Source organism: Lycorma delicatula, chromosome 9 (genome assembly GCF_047948215.1).
Source record: "Lycorma delicatula isolate Av1 chromosome 9, ASM4794821v1, whole genome shotgun sequence".
NCBI classification, from domain to species: domain Eukaryota; kingdom Metazoa; phylum Arthropoda; class Insecta; order Hemiptera; family Fulgoridae; genus Lycorma; species Lycorma delicatula.
Genome location: NC_134463.1, coordinates 2,552,197 through 2,570,560, shown reverse-complemented (window position 1 = coordinate 2,570,560; position 18,364 = coordinate 2,552,197). Strand labels below are relative to the sequence as shown.

The 18,364-nt window shown below is 27.7% G+C and overlaps 1 protein-coding gene across 1 annotated transcript in view; it reads left to right on the top strand.

The window, feature by feature from the left end:
* LOC142330269 (uncharacterized) overlaps positions 1-18,027 on the top strand; it is a 41,827-nt gene extending 23,800 nt beyond the window's left edge. Inside the window, exon 4 of the transcript XR_012757746.1 lies at positions 16,186-18,027. The gene's annotated coding sequence lies outside the window, so the exon portion shown is untranslated. The remainder of the gene's footprint in view (positions 1-16,185) is intronic.
* The last annotated feature ends 337 nt before the right edge of the window (positions 18,028-18,364 follow it).

The window sequence follows — 18,364 nt, the reverse complement described above, 5'->3', positions numbered from 1 at the left end:
AAATTTTATTTAATAATAAGGGATATTCTGTGTACAAAATTTCAAGATAAATATTTGTTCTCAATGCCCAAGCATTTGCTGTCCTACAGTAATATATATTTATAAACTCACCATTTAAATTTGTCAATAAGAATTGACCTGTTCTAAGTAAAATAAAACACATTGTATGGCAACTGTTTAACTGTCAGATTTTGTTATAACATAAGAATTTTTGTACTTGTTGAATAATTTATACCAAAAACTCATTATTTGTAGTGTTGTCAATTTAAACAGTTTATGTCAAAGTGAGTTAAATTTACTTTAAATTTGTAACCTTCAATGTCATTGGTAAAAGAAAAAATTATCACAATCACTACTGAAATTATGAATAAAAAAAATCTATTGTGTATTTAAAATTCACATTTAATATACTTTGTTCATAAATTATTACTCTTTTGATAAAAACTTTTGTTTTCATGAATCACGATTACTAATTATGTTTCATCTGCATAATATTAATGTATTATATAATTCTGTAAAAATTATAATAATGAATTAATTGTTATAATTATTATATTATTAGTTGTACATTGTATAGATTGTACATATAAAAATTATATATAATGATGTCATTTTATAATATAATTCATTGTTATTGATTCTTATATTAACATACAATTTTGTAATATTGTCAGATTTGATACAATACATTATGAAACTCTGAAAGAGTATGTTCATGTTATGTAATTTATTTTTTAAAAATAGGACCATGGTAACTTTTTATCATTTTTAATTACCTATTATTTTTATTATAAGTATTGTTCAGTTTTCCGTTATGTAAATTTTATAGGCTAAAAAAAATAAAGATTAATGCTTAAAATAGGTTTTAATTTTTTGATGTAAACGAACATTTTATTTTTTAAATTAGAATGTATAATCCACTGTTCATATTTATTGTTAGTTGTAAACAAATGTAAATATGTTTTGATAGTATTTAAATTGGTCTGATTTAATTTCTACTTTCATTACTGAGCCTTCCTCAAAGTATTAAACATTAAAAAAAAGTCAGTATAATATTATGTTTAATAAACAAGAAAAAAATTTGTGTAAATGACCTGGTAAACAAAGTTTAACAGTTATTATTTTCAGTTTTTCTTGCAGTAACAAAGTATAAATTTTGAACATTTTCAAATTGCAGAATTTCATGATATGTAAAAAAGTAGTTTCAAATTTAAAAAAAACCTTAATCTTATTTAAAAATATTTTTTATTACGTATACTGTAAATAATCTGTTACAGTAGAATTTGTGTGTTGTTCATGTGATAATCCACCTGAATAATCATTTATATGTTCAAACTAATTTTTACTTTTTTTATAAACCATTGTTTATAAATTTTACTTTGAAAAAGAATCTAAAACAAAAACATACCTCCCCTTTCACTAGTAAATTGAATACATCTGACAAAAAAAAAAAACAATTTTTCCATTGGCATGTGATTTGATTATCATTGTAAAAACTTATTATATAAATTCATTGTAATAGAATTACCTTTAAAGAGTATAAGATATTTCAGGAAAAAATTCTTTTTTTTATATAATAAATTTTAGGAAAAGGATCTTTTATAACGACTGTTAAAATAACTTAAGAACCTTTTACAAAATATAATTGTCATACTGTGTACTGTCAGATTAATAATTTAAAATATTGAGCTCTATTCACATAATTACGAAACAAAAAAACTGGGTTGTAGGGGGAGTCAAAAATCGGTATAATAATATATTTTACCTAATATGACAAAATTTATTCTCCTGTAAAATTATCCTTGCCAACTTTAAGTCCTTTATACTACCAACAGTCTAATATTTTTATATATATTGATCATTTTTTTTTTAACTGCAATCCCACTACGCTAATAATTACTAACCTAGCAGTGATGCAAACTTGCTTCTACATATGAGTGTACTTATTTTTAGTTACTATATTTTAGTAGTAAATTAGTATTTTATTATTATTGTTATTGTTATTATCATTATTATTATTATTATTCACCACAAGCTCAAAGCTACTGTATAGGAATATGAAATTGAAATTTAGTAGTGTATGAAAAATTCCATGCCTTACCAGATTTGAACCCAGAACCTGCCAGTTGAAAGGCAGAGACGTTACCAATCAGCCATGGAGGTTGGCATATATTTATTTATAAATATTGCATTTCATATAGCAAATCTAGCTTTGTGTTGTAAATCATTTCTAAATAATTTTTTTACAAGATAATTGACAGTAATATTGGATTCACAGATCTTGTTTGTATAGAAGTTTTAAGGTTGAAAAAAATGATTAGAAAAGTCAGAATTATTATTACATTATATGACAAAAACAGTTAAAAAATTATTACCAAAAAAAAAATTGTCAAATTATTACTGAATGAATAAATTTGTATAAAAGCGTTACCTAGTCATGCCATAAAATTGTGCCACTTTAATTATATTTAAATTATTGTCTTATAGAAGCAATACAAACGTTTTTTTTTTATAATTTTTTTTTTTGTGAATAGGATTAATATAAGGTACTTTGAGAATTAACAATTTCAGATTAGGTACAGAGAGACAATCTTTCTGGTTTATACCCACCGGGTTGGTCTAGTGGTGAACGCGTCTTCCCAAATCAGCTGATTTGGAAGTCGAGAGTTCCAGCGTTCAATTCCTAGTAAAGCCAGTTATTTTTACACTGATTTGAATACTAGATCGTGGATACCGGTGTTCTTTGGTGGGTTGGTTTTCAATTAACCACACATCTCAGGAATGGTCGAACTGAGAATGTACAAGACTACACTTCATTTACACTCATACGTATCATCCTCATTCATCCTCTGAAGAATTATCTAAACGGTAGTTACCGGAGGCTAGACAGGAAAAAGAAAGAAAGAATCTTTCTGGTTTAGAATCACTGAAATGAAACTGTTTTATATATATAGTCAATCAAAAAAAAATACCTTTTAATTAATCAATTCAGTTATTTATAAATAATATAATTAATAAAAGATATTTTAGAAGTTACTCATTTTTGTTGAACACATTATACAGTACTGTTTTGTTGTGCCCCATTATTATGATGAAATTGTGCTTTCCATCAAAACAAGGTAATTGTCATTCAGCTGTTCTGTGATATTTCTGAACCTTAGGTTCAGGTATAGTTAATTTTTATTAGATTTTAAGGTATTTTAAGTTAATAACACCATGTCAGGAGTATTGGCCTGAGAATAATACTCTTGGATCAGTTGTCAGTTTGATTATAGCTACAACACCCTTTCGGTTTTTTTTTTATCTCAAAATGGAAATGAAATATTCAAAATGAACATAAATGTGAATGTATAATTGTGTTGGAATAACATTTTATAATGCATGAAAATATCACCTTCACAAGAAGTTGCATATTCATATTTATGTAATAAAAATATAACGCATAGATTATATACACCATTTATTCTTATATTTTATTACGGTACAATTTTTTTAGATGGTCAACAGTATGTTATGAATACTAAGACTGATTTCATTGAGCATTCAGTTGTGTAACAACTCTGACATGAATACAGGCTGTCAAAGAGCTTGACAGCTTACATCACTGATTAGTTGCATTTACTGTTAGTATGCACATTTGTATATCATTTTTCAGTGTAATTATTTCTCCACTATATTGTAATGAAGTGGTAGTCTGTCTAATTGATTTGAAAATATATTAAATTAACTCTTTCTTTTTTTTGTTAACTCAAAAGTTCTTAAGTCTGATTTCATCTAGGGCCTGAAAAACAACTCCAGTGTAGTTGCTAATTACTGTAGTAACTGATGTGAAAATCTAACTTAACAGTTTTTTCCCAGTTGAAGTATAATTGTAAAATGGCCATTTGCAATAAAAAACGTGCACTGTTATGTATCATTAGTGATGAAATGTGATTTTTTTTTTTTTACTGCATCACTAATTTATCTCCATGTACATAGACAAATAGGTTTAGGTTCAGTCATATTAAGATTATTCCACAGCTGTTTGCAAAAAAAATGTTATATGAAATTTTTTAAGAATTAAAAAAGAGGTTGTACAATCTAAATATGGTACTTAAACAATGTTAAGACTGAGAATATTTTAACCTTACGCAAAAAGCTTTATTTTTTTGTTGAGTTTCCTGTTTGTATTTTTATTTTTTGTATGTTATATTTTTATTTTTTCATTTAATATTTTTTTTATTCTTAGAAAATAATGTTAAGCTTGACATCTTATGAATGAAATTCAGTGTTAGTGCAACTTAAATGTATAATAAATGATTTAGCCTATTGACAGAAAAAAATATGATTGTATTGCATAGATGTATTTAAAAAAATATTTTTTTGCAAAGTCTATTTTATAAAAAAGATGATTAATTGCATTTATGAATTATTCTTTTGTAATTAATCAAAATTACTTGAAAAAATGATTTTATTTTAAATTAAATTTAAAATAATTGTTATACGGTATAACAGAATTTTATTTTTGTTATTCTTTAATTAGCTTTTAATCTATGTAGCATGTTAAAAAAAAAATTAGAAATGTTATTTACATTCAACCGGTAATCAGTATTTCACATACAAATTTTAGTTTAAAAATATTCATTTGCTTAGTATTAAATTGTAAAGTTAGTTTTAATATATTTTTATAATTGAAATAGAAGTTTAACAATTATGAATTGATCTAAAATCTTATACTTTAATTATCTGTTTTATACAAGTTATATTTCAGTAGACTTCTTACTAAAATAGAAAGAGGAAATTAATAAATAGGAGTAACATTTGGTTAATTACTAATAAAACTATGTTTACAGAACGCACATTAAATCAAAACTACTCATCATTCATTTATAATTATGAAGCTCATTTTTCAGAATAAAAAAAAATCATATTTGTCATTCACTGACATTCTTATAGTCAGTTTTTAAGCAACAATAATCACTCCAATTGAGAAAAAAGTGATTACAAGAAATATACGTAATATAAGTGATTACAAAATACTTTTTGTCACTTCAAAAAATAATGGATCGTAGTGAGGTTACTCATGAGTTTAATATACAAGCTAGATATTTAGTTTGAATCTATATGTAAATTTAAAACCGTTTTTAAGGTTTTTTTCTGTACCAGTCGTGAAGAATATTTTTTATGAGTCCCTGTAAAAAGCGGGCAAAATTTATTAATTATTTTAGTATTATAACCATGCGGGCATACCATACACATATGTTAGTGTAGATGATGAAATGGTAAGTAGAAAATTCCAGACCATATCAGTTGGCTGGTCTGATAAATAAATAAAGATAAATAAATACTAAAGAAGTTTTTCCTAAATTTTATTGTTGATGTATTCTGATAATTTGTATTTGACAACACTTTCTTAGAAACTGATCAAATTACATTAATTTAAAATACTGCATATTATTATACTTGAGCAATGTACAACATATAAAAATACATAACATCAAGCATCAGTATATTAAAAACAGACATAGTATACATTCATTGCACTTATCTACTGAATTTTTAAAATTGTATATTCATAAAAACCAACTTAATAAATTTCAAAGCAATGTAGCTGCTGGTCATTGAAACTACTTTTGTGCAACTGATAAAATTTTGAATGAGCAAAAATTCTCTATTCTAATTAAATGTTAATTCATTAAAAAGTATTAACTTTGTACTGTAATTTAAGAGTAAGAAACATTTTGTTATTGTTCTACCAGCTGTTTTACCATATTTTATTCTTTGGTCTAACTTAAATTTATCTGTTTTTATATAGTTAGATGTATGTGCATGATTCAAATTTACTTTTCAAATTCTGAAAGTAAGTAGGAATAATAATGCTTATAAAAATGTATTGGAGTCAGTATAACATTTATTATTGTAAACAACTATAAAATTAAATTTTGTAATTAAAATTTTATTGAAAAAAAAAAATTGATGTAAACCCTCACATTTGTATCAATTTTGTATGGGTTTTTTTTTCTCTTCATGTAATAATGGGAGCAATAATCATTTCACTGAAACTTGCACAAGCCATGACTAATATATTTTTTAAATAAAATACTTGGAGGGAATTCTTTCATTTACTAGTCTTTTAAAAGTATAATGTTTACTCTCTCAGAATTTATTTTACTAGAAACTTGAATGTAACTTGAATCAATTTTTATAAGAAATGTTTTGTTATTTTAAACTTTATCCAAATGGCCATAATAAAAGTTGCAAAAATGTTTTATTTTATATCAATTTAGTTTTATTATTTATTAACTGCAAAAAATAAAACAGTAAGAACTACCATTTGTTTATAAAGACTATTACTATATCAAGAAATAGTTTTTTTTTAATGCGTTTGTTACAATACCGTTGATATCTAATATTCCGTCTTGTATCTAATATTCAATAACAACGAAATTTGTTTGGAACTTAAGAAAAAATAATTTTTTTATGCATTTCTTGCAGGTGATCATTATTGATTACAAAACGTTTTAAAAGCTTATGTTTTTGCATTAATATGTATATTATAATTAACATTTTATCTACAGGCTTGTCAAATATAACATGTCCACCAAATTTGTGAAAATTATCTGTACTAATGGTAATTTACTAGCAGCGGGTAAATATTATTTGTGAATTGTTGATACTAAAATATGTTTAAAATTTAGAATAATATACATTATGTAAAATTTAAATATCATACCATATACACCACATTGCCTTTACCATAGAATATAACATTCAACAGAGAAAAGTAGGCCATACTGTTAAGATGAAATTTTTTTAAATAAATTTTTACAGCAGGAAGTGGGATGTTTTCATTGTTGGCTGTTGTAACAGCTGTTTAGGTTCTAAAAAAAAAAATTATAAATTCAACAATAAAATCAAAAATATACAAGATTCTACACAATGATTTGGGTATCTGAATACAAAGTTTATTTAAATATTTAAGATCTAATTAATATTTAAATTTAAAAAAAAAACTGGTATTTATCACATCAGTAATTATGTAAAAAAAGTTTTAATATTACATTCCTTATTTTCATAAAGTTTCTGGTAATGAATAGATCATTCTACTTGTTTTGCAAATAGATATATTTATTTATGAGATTGATATGATCATCATTCTTTCTATATATATTTTTTTTACATACAAATAAAACATTTATTATAAACCTCATTATTTATTAGATTTTCTTTGTTAATAAGGAGTAATTAATAATTAGTTGTAAATGATTAACTTTTGAAATTAGTTACAATTAATATAATGTAAGTTGTAATTATCATATATACTTGTATAAATAAGTGAACAATATAATGAATTAATTTTTTTTTAATATTTGTTCTAAGTACTTTATATCAATTTTTAATAATAATAATAATAGTAATAATTAAAATCAATTGATTTTGTATTATATTTGTGATCGGGCCTGGAGAGCACAAATTTTATAGTGTCTTGATAATTTTCTTATACAAAATGTAGATACCAATAATGTGCTTTATTGGTGTTATTGGCTAATATTAATAAACTTGTTTGTCTTTGTATTTATATTTGTGCATATGAATAGGTTATTAATTTTTTTTACTTTCATTACATTTTTTCTTTTTTTTTTGATAATTTACTTTTACTCATAAGATTGTGTTTTAGGTAATATTTATTAGTATAAAGAGCAAGTAATTGGCATACAAATATTAACTTTATGACAGAATGATCTAAAATAGTTATTTAATTCTTGAAAAGTTTTTTTAAAAATTGACGTGATTGAATACAGACAATTGCTGATTTTTATATAATGTGAAATCTATGGCACCTACATTTCTTTTGAAATAGATTATTTAGGACTTTAGTATAAATAAAGTAAAACTCATACGCAACACTTTCACAATCTGACCAAATTTCTGATAAGAATAATTGTTACACAAAATGGGTTAAATCATGATGGAATAATTTTATGGGAATTTGCTTAATTTTAGGAAACATGTAAGAAAACAAAACAAAATCTATTTAAAAAAATAGTTTTTATAACATAAAAATTTATTAATATAATAAATGAAAAAAAATAAAGCAATAAGTATAAATATAGGAAGTACTAAAACACTTTATATTTGATTTTCGTGAATGTTAATTCAAGTACATTATTGTTTTTTAATCTAAAAATAAATGAATGGGTAAATTTCTTGAATTTACTTGAGAAATATCAATAATAATTGGGAAAATAATAAAATATACTAAAAACAAGACAAATCAGTTTTATTCAGAATTTGTTTTTCCAAAATAAATTTTGTTATTATTGGTAATGCGTAATCTATGAAGTATGAGAATAGGAATTTGACCATGGAATAATAATTATTGACAAAAATAGTAAAAAAATCATAAAACTTAAACATATTTTAAAAACTGAGAATTAAAAACAGTAACAAATAGATTTTATTTAAAAACTTCTAAGTGTGAACTCTTAAAATTATATTATGTAAACATTTCTATAGTTTAGATGAAAAGAGAAATTCCAGTTCATCATGTTGCTTTTAAATCATAACATTTATTTTACCAAAACTTAAATCAGTTAGACTGACATTTAAAAGTAAAAATTTTAAATGAGATATTTTGTTTGTTTTCAGAAATTTATTTAATGGAAAAAAAAGCTCAGATCATTTATAATAAAAGTACAAGGCAGACTCTTTTGTGACTAATTTTCTATGTTTAACTAGTTGACAAACTTCTAGTCAAAAAAAATACTCGTAACGTTTAAAGGTATTGTTAAGATTGTAAACTTGTCGCACAACAAATGCACAATCTTAATGATATTTTCTAATATTTTGTATATGACTATCATAGGTTCATTAAAATAGTTATTAAACGGTGTATATCTAGGAATATATTTTACTTTACTATTAATATTTTAGTCACTAAATATATATTTATGTTGAGTTATTGACAAAAAGTAAAAAGCTGAAGATTGTATTTAGCATTGCTGTAAAGAAGTTTTATAATCACCAGAGCAGGCAATATGCACTGATAGGATGTCATTTAAAAAGGGTTTTAATTTCCTGCATATAAAAGTATTATAAAACCACCATACTTTGTCAGCTTTAGGATTATGTGAGTGACAAAATGGGAATATGATAAATACATGTATATAATAAATTCTCATTAAAAAAATACATGTGCAGTAATTTAACATTATCATAATTTTACAGAAAATGTATTATTTACATTTAGTTATTTTTACATTAACATTAAAGGAAATCAGGGTTACTGTATGACTTTTTTATTTAACTGAAGGCAAAATACAAAGTATAAAAGATTAAAAAAAAATTTGTTTAAGCCTGTTAAAAATAATATAAGGTACTTAAAAATATTAGAATGCTTGCAAATAACTAAAAAAAGAATGCTTTTTATAAAATAATGTTTTTTTTCTTTTATTCTTTTTTTATTTATAAAGTTTTATTTTTTTAATGTCACTATTGTATTTTCCACTAAGTAGCTTTTTTTATTTTCTACAGGAAGCTGGTACCTTACTATCGATGTTATTAATTCAAATCCCAGTCAGACTAGGCATTTTTCATGCACTAAAAAGTTTAACTCTCATCCCAAAAAGTAAGGTTTACTGTATTTGCAATTATTTGTTTTAAAAAGGTGTAATTGGACAGTAGCCTATAGATGTGATAATAAATGAATTAATTAACTAAATGTATAAACGTCATCATTTCGGTTTTTTTTCTTTATTGCAGATGGTTGAGATGTGAATTTCATCTACTTACATATATTATTTATTCTCAAGAATGACTTATACTCTCTCTTCCCTGTATTATCTTCAATAGATGTTTTTATTTTGATTTTAAGGGACGTAGTTTTATTTTGTCATTATTAAATGACAGTAGCATCTTTTTTTTTCATTTAGTTTTCAGTTGCACCTATATTTAGACATATTTCTTTTAAATTTAATAATAAATATCATTCTATTGAATGTGTTTATCTGTTGTTACAAATGCTATATATATTTTTTTCCCGCCTCCCAAGGCCAGACCCACAGTCAAGCTATTTACACAGACCTGGGAGGTGCCATGGCCTTTAGCCTCTCATGTGGTTTTGCCAGGCCTAGTAAAGCCATTACCAGCATCACCACCTGAAGAGCCGGGACTCGATCTTTAATTGTCATGCCTCAAGTAGGAGACCCCAGAGGGATCCCCCCACTGGGACTACGGTCTTGTACATCCCCATTTGGCCCCCAAAGGAATCCCTATTCACTCATCAAAGGTGGGATGCCAGAGCATACCATCCCTCCTGAACAGGGCTGTCCTAGCCCTAAACTGCCCAGGCTGCCCACAGTGTCACAGCACATGATCTTCCCGCTGTCATCGAAGCCCTGCAGTCTAGACCTCCAAGCAAGTGCCCCCCGCACATTTCAAGCAGGACATCTGGCTGCCTTCACACACTCCTTCCTCAGGGGCCCTGCCTCACCGCCCGATCCTATCTGGACCACTGCAGGACTTCCATGTCTCACTCCTCAACAGTCAACAGTGAAAACAATGCTCCTTCACAGATTGCCGCAACACCCTATCTGGACCCGACCTTCCCTCAACAATTTATTTGCAAGGATGATGGGTGGTATGAGCACCGTCACCACCTGAGTGGCCCTTAAAGCCGGCCACATCGAAAGCACCTCGACCATTATACTCTCGCCCACAACTCGGCGGAAGTCCCCAACAAAATCTTCTTCCTTGGTAGTTAAGAAATCACATCTTTCACCAAAACGTGGACCTGCCTGCTTCCTTTCCCTGCTGACACTGTGACACCATGCATCTTTCTCAGTTCTCTTCTGTCAGAACCATTCCACAGTTTTCCCCTCAGCTCATACATTAATGAGAAGATCCTTGCCAACACCTTTATGAGACAAGAGGACCCCACTCACATATACGGCAACACACTGTTCTTAACCATCTTAAGGAGATCTGCATAGGACCTCTCCTCCACTTTCGCCACCATGGTAGCCGTAGGCAGCCCCACCGGCCTCCTCTCCAGGGCACCTCCCTTCTGTGTTTGTTCACCGTCATTCGGTCGAGGTGCACAAAGAATCAGAATCGATCAGCACACCTGCAACCACTGTACATGCACACCAACTGTACCTGCAACTGGCACATGCGCTAACCAACCCTACAAGCAGCTCTGCAGAAACACACATCTTACTGTCAGCTGCAACGATCTGAGAGATGGACTGCAAAAGGCTTGCAACCATCCCTTCCGTAACCGAAAGATTCACCCATCAAATAACCAGTACTGGACCATTCTATCACCACCTTCCTCACCTTCAATTTGTCATTGCGGACCAACAGCCTGATCCATAGTACCCTCTGCATAACCCGCGCTTGCTGACAGTAACCTCGACCTGCCATTAGGTTGAGGACCCATGCCTGTGAAACTCCTTCAAGACCATCTGAGTCCTCCACTATCTCTGTAAACCAAAAAATGTCCTTCGGCTAATTCTGAAGGGCTGTTGAATACCTTAGCTGCCACACTCAACAGGCGCCGAGTAGCGACATCCTCCACCTGATAAGAGCGCTGACCATCTCGGGTATACACAATGACTGTTTGTGTTGCCACCCTGTCCACCTGAAGTACCCACTTTGAGACTGTCTACACACCTAATGGAAGCACTCAGGTGCCAAGAATACTCTTTTATCTCCACCTTGGTGTTTACATTCACAGCAACAAGGCGGCCCAGGACCTGAACTTGCTCAGTCAACTCTGGCAAGGCAGTAAGGAATTCATCCCCTACAGTCCGGTAGATACGTCCTCCATCCTGGCCACATCATTCATGTCCCGAGGCTCATGTTGCTGTCTATCAGACATATCTCTTATCACCCCCTTCCCATTGAGGCTTAACGAGCCAAGGCTATCCCCCCTGCACTCTTTTCATCCCTTACAGCCGGGGGGGGAGAAAGACACAACCACTGCTTGGCCGGCGGTTGCTCCTCACTCCTATCCACCCTATCCACATATTGATCTGCCAAGGGGGCCGATACAACCGAAGCCAAACCAGGTCCCAACATTTCAAGGAAATCACTCCCAAGGTCATCAATATCACAACAATTGTCACAATCTGTCAATGAAGAGGTAGTCAATGAACACTTCTGCCAATGCAACTGTGCAGTATATTTGTCCTCCCTCCTCTTAGCCACCGTATGGAGAGTTTCCAGTAATCGGTTCAACTCTACATCCAAAGTCTCAGGCTGGTCACTCGTACTTTCCCCAAAAAGTGTTCCCCAGGGTACTTGGACTGCCCTTCCTTGTCTACGAGTCATCCCACTCCCAGTGGAAGCAAGAAATTCATTGCCCATGGGTGAGGTCATACCCCGAAACCCATCGAAATCAGATATCACTCAGTAAAAGTACAAAAAAAACAAAGACAAAACGTAATCAATAAAACGAAACAAACAACAAATCAAAATAAACAAAACTAACACCAACAAAAACCGAGGATATAAATAAAAACCACAACTACGGTAGTAAATCACAAGAGCTGTGCAGGAGACAACTATACACCATGAGATCATAAAAAAACAGATGTTATATTTAAATAGTTAATTTTTACAAATTGTTATAAATAGCCCAGTTTTAGATGCAAATGATAATTAGTCAGCATTACTTTGCAATGTTTGTTATCAGTGAAAGATGTAAGAAATAATGTATAAAAAATTAAGGCCTAATGAAATAAAATAAATGTACTCTCTTTTCATTTCTATGTATAAGTTTGGCTAAATTCACATTTGTATAAAATTTCAGGTTGGTGACGAATTAGGGAAGTTTTTCTGCATTAAAATATAATTTTAATTTCATATATGTTACATGTTCAGTTAAATTTATTTCAAAGGAAAAAATATTTTTAATATCTTGAATTACTATCCAGCTTAGATCAGGTTCTGGCAGGCTGATTTATTCAGACCTGAATGGTTTCAAGTTGTTTTATTAGCAGCTTTTTTTTTTAATTTTAACCAGATTTTGTCATCTACAGTATCAAATTAAAAAATAATAATTATAATAAATTTGTGTGCATGTTTATCGTATTGTAATTGAAAATAATTTTTTCTCTGCTCCTAACCAGGGAAGAATAAATTAGGATAAAGAAATTTGTTGGTAGAAGAGGAGTACCAATCAACCCTAAAGAGGCTGTAATCCCTTCAAAATATCAGATTAGTATGCATTATTGCCCGATACCATACAATCTTACTAATTTAAAAAGTGAATTATCAAAAGTAATATAAAAAAAAATTTATACTAATATATTATTCAAGAATACAATGTAATTTTAAAATAATTTATCTCCGATGATAATAATAAATTTAAGAATTTATTTGTATACAATTTTGGTTTTAAGTCTGGTGTATAACCAGACACATCTTTTAAAAAGGTAGTTGGCAGAAAATATGTCACACCTAATGAAGTAGAATTAATTAGCATTCAGGTTGCATATTTTTTCTGCTGATTCCTCCTTGATCTAGAACTGATATATTTACTATAAATTATTTTTAGCACAATAAGATTTTTCTTAAGGATAATATTATTGGTTCTTTTTTTGGATTTACCACTGAAATAAATATAATTGATGAAATTATTTGTTTTTAGATAATAATGTAGTATTTGTATAATATTTATTGTACAGTATTATTGTTAAAACTGGCCTAAAGATTGTATTACACTTAATCTAATTTACAATCAGAAACGTAACCTTACTATTATCATCATTTTAATAATCTACATCTTATTATTACAGTGAGTTAATTTATTATAGCGTTTTAGTCAAAAAGATTTATTGTCTGATTTTTTATTAGTGAAAAAATGTTATACTAAATATTGTATAGTAAAAATTTTTTTTAAATTTATGCTATATCAACATGATTATTCAAACTGTTAATTATGAAATAGTGATTTTATGTAATTTACATAAAAGTACTAAACATAACTTTAAAGATGGTTACAATTCATTCTTAAATCATATATTAATTGTTATTATTAAAAAAATACACAATATTAAAATATTATGTATTGTTTAAGTATTACAATAACACATGTAGTTATCCCTGAACAGTATTAGCTTAAGGAGATTTAAAGTTTTCTGTTGCTGTAAAATCCTAACAGTAACAGTAAATATCATTTATAATTATTTTACATAAAACATTTATTAATTATAGTAATTTATGTTTAGTATATATATATCATATTAAATTAACCAGAACTGTTCTTAAAAAATCCATGCAGTATGATTTAAAGACTTGTCTGTAAATTATTTCAGGGGAAGTGAATTGCATATCATTTGGCATAAATTGGAAATTTCAAATTTTAGACATCGTAAATCTTCTGTTATTTGATTAAAAGCAAATATCTTGTAGAATAACCTAACATGAAACAAAACTATTAGAACTGTGTACCATTAGAATAACAATTATTCCTTGTAAGATATATTAAAAGGTAGGATGAAAAATAATTGTTTTTTATTGCTTCTTGGCTATGCACAGTAGCATAGGACCTCATACTTAAACTAGTCAAATGCAGTTTACATCTAATCTTCTTTAATGTGATGCTTTCATTTTGTTTGCAATAGGGATTGGCTGTGTAGAGAACATAATTGCGTACAAAGAAAGCAACTGTGACTGTTACTTATTACTACTTTGTTATTCTTATTATACTTGGTTTACTATATAACTGTAGTAATGATACAGGTCATTTAAAGCCACAGATTAAGTGAAATAGTACATTATACATACTGCCTCTACTGTGTATGGTAATTTTAAAATAAAGTATTGTAAACTTAGTTACTATGTTATTTTTATTCAAAGCCTTGACTATGCCAAAAAAGAAAAGTTTTGACTGGAGATTTTGTAGTCTACCAAGTATTATTTAGCCTGATTGTACTGGGTGGGCTTAAAGTTAATTTCCCCAGTTACTAATAAGAGGATAATTAATAAAAAAATAAAAAGTTTTTTTTATAATTACATGTTTAATACAGAAAGAAAATGCTTAAATTGTTATCCTTCTCCCCTTATACATTATGACAGCATTTAATCACTGTTACATATTTTTCAATAAACTTTGTACTAATTTATAAAATCAACTATGTTTTCAATCATCAGCTGGAAACAGTTCAGATCATTTGGATGTGAAGGAAATAATTGGGTATCATGTCTTTGACACCCTAGTGCAAAAAATATCACAAGTTCTCAAGCCTTGGCATCCTACTTATTCAGGAAACATTTGATCAAGGTAGCCTTTAACTTTAAGAGCACAGTTAAAAGATAATTTTACTAAACATTGTGAGTATTATGCTACAAAACACAGTATTATTAGTTCAGGAATAACAAGGTATCTCAAAGTATCGCTTATGGACTCAATCACCTTTTTTTGTTATCCCACCTTAAACATGAACCCAAAGTACATTTAAATTTCTTCTTATAATTATACAATGATTTCAGTTAGATCCATATACATGATTATTCTAGGCCATTAAATTTGAGTGTGTTTCATCAGAATAATATTACAAAATTTCACCCTTCTCAAAATTATTTCATGAAGCATATAAAGTTATTTTGGAAGGACAGCATTTGTCCTTATAATAAATTTCAAATTCTATTAAAATCTCTTTCTGGTATTTCCTACCCAGTGTATACCTTTTTGGTTGATTTTGTAGTGCTCTTTTCTAAATATCTATGCAATAGGTAATTTGTTTTCATAAGTACAAGTTTTTAGCTACCTGATCACACCCCTCCTGCTTTGTCTCCAACATTTTCAAATTTATGCTGAGCTTATGTAAGTATTAATGGGTAGGTATTAAATAATAGGAAATTTCAAATGGGATTCTTCGTGGATGACAGTAATAATATTGTCATTTTTCCACTAAAATAAGTAAAAACTTGTTCTCAATTTGTGTGCTTAAATGCGATTATTCTCAATGCAGATTAAAAAATGAACTGAACGATTGAATGACAATTCAAGTTTTAAGAAAACTGACTTTCAATGTACTGTCTATTTTCTCATCTGTTAGTATTCTTGTCTGTTACTTTTAAATTAATGTTCAAATTAATCTATACATCCATAGTCTTAGCAGAATTATTATGCTATAATTCTTACATTTTTTTTTTTTTTTTATAATTTATGTTTATAATTAAAATTTATCGTTTCAGTTCTCTTTTGTTAGCATGGTAACTGCCAGAGATGGAGCCTCTTAAATATTCCACATGTAAGCTGAATAGCCTATACAGAGTTAGTTCCACTACTGTATTTGCAACAGTATTGAGCCAGCATTTTCAAAAGTATTGAACAGTATTCAGCCAGCATTGGTTCAACGTTTTTTTTTTTTTTTTTAATATTTGTGATGACAATTTGTTTCATTTGGCACGCTTTATTTACTTTATAAATCAAATACATAATTAAATAACATTTATATTTATTTAAACATAAAAACATGAAACCTAATAAAAACATTTTTCTGTTTTTAACTTAAAATGACAAGAAAGGGATAAATAGAAAATAACATGAGAATTATATTATTATTATTAAAAAAAAAGTAAAATTCTTTTTAATGTAATTACAATTCTTTACGACTGGAAAAAATGTTCAACGAACGTATTCTTTAGTAGTAGTAATTCGTACAGCCTTGAAATATAACGCTAAGTCCAGTAATAGTCCTACGCCAACAACTACAATCTTGAATTTCAGATTTTCAGTACAACATTTGAATATTCAGAACACTTTTTGAACAAGTGATCACCATCACTTGTTTTTAAAATTATTTATGTACCAGCAAATGCTAACCTACATGATTTTTGTTTGCAATTAACAAATCATTTAAATTAATTTTATTTATAATATTACACATGTATAGCTGTTATTAAAACTTGACTTCATGTTACTTAAAAATTAAATTTTCTTGTAGAAACAATATTAGTAAAAAAATATTTTTTGTTTACCGTTTTCTAGTATTATTACTTCTAGTTCTTACATTTTGATTCATCTGTAAGTTTTTATAATCAATGCAGGTGTATTTAGATTTGTTCAGATTTTGGAAATAATAATCATACTCGCATTTTTGTAATTTTTAATATTGTTTTTAGATAAAACATATCCTGTTAATGGATGAAAAATTATACACAAAATAAATAAAATAATTTGCTGCACAGAGTTACAATTTTATGACCTCTGTAATTTTTGTATAGATTTGGCAGACATTGTTGTGTAGTCAGTCATACATTGTGACATCTTGTATATGTTACAGATTATCATCTTTAGGTATTTGCATGCATAAAATTAATATTTTTCAGTTCAGATTCTTATAACCTGTTAAAATATTGATATCGCCATGGATGTCATATTATAAAAAGGAGGTGGCTAATAAATTGTTATGGTGACAGCCGATTATTTAATTTGTTTTTTGTTTTCGTACTGTATTTTTCAATTTTTTTAATGTTTGGAACATAGTAATGTGTGGTATAAACATCACTTTCTGGCAAAAAACATTAACATTAATGTTCCTGAAGATAATTTCTACATCAGTTGAAAACATTTTGACATTAGTGAAAAATCTATATTAAATTTAATTTGATTTGCCAAAAAAAAATCTTTTATTATGTAATTAAAAATAATTACTATATTCAGTTTGATTAAAAAGAACAGTTCTAGTTATATACACATATATATATATATATATATATATATATATATATATATATATACTAAATTAGTCAAATTATTAGTATTAAAAATAGTTTTTGTTTGCTAAATGACCAAGTAGCAATATTTATTTGGTATGCTATTATTTGTAGTTCGTGTTTGCCCAATGTATGATGTTTGTGCAATTGGTATATGCTTTTTATTTTTTTTCCATTATTTAATTTTATGTTTATTCATGATTTTACTTTATATCATCAATTCTTCTAATAAAATGTATTGTTAAAATTAATAATATTAAAGAGATAATAAATTATTAAAAAAATGTTATACAAAATAAAATTAACTACTGTTAATGTATATTTCTGTACCCCATTACCTGTGTTAAGATTGGGTTCAGGAAGGACATCTAGCCATAAAGAAATTCAATTTTTCAGCTATTGTCTCAGATGGGATGGTAGCATAATAGCATCTTTGCTTTTCATTCAGAAGTTACTGGATGAGTTTGGCAATTTTTTTTGTTTTACAAAATTAATTTTTCATATAGAAAAAGGTAGAAACAGTGTAATTGTTTGAAAAGTGAATATATAAATAAAAATTATTACATATCCATTTTACAAGATTATACATATTATTATTATTAAACATTTACATAATTCAAATAACTGAATTCATCTAAGCAGAAAATAAAGAATA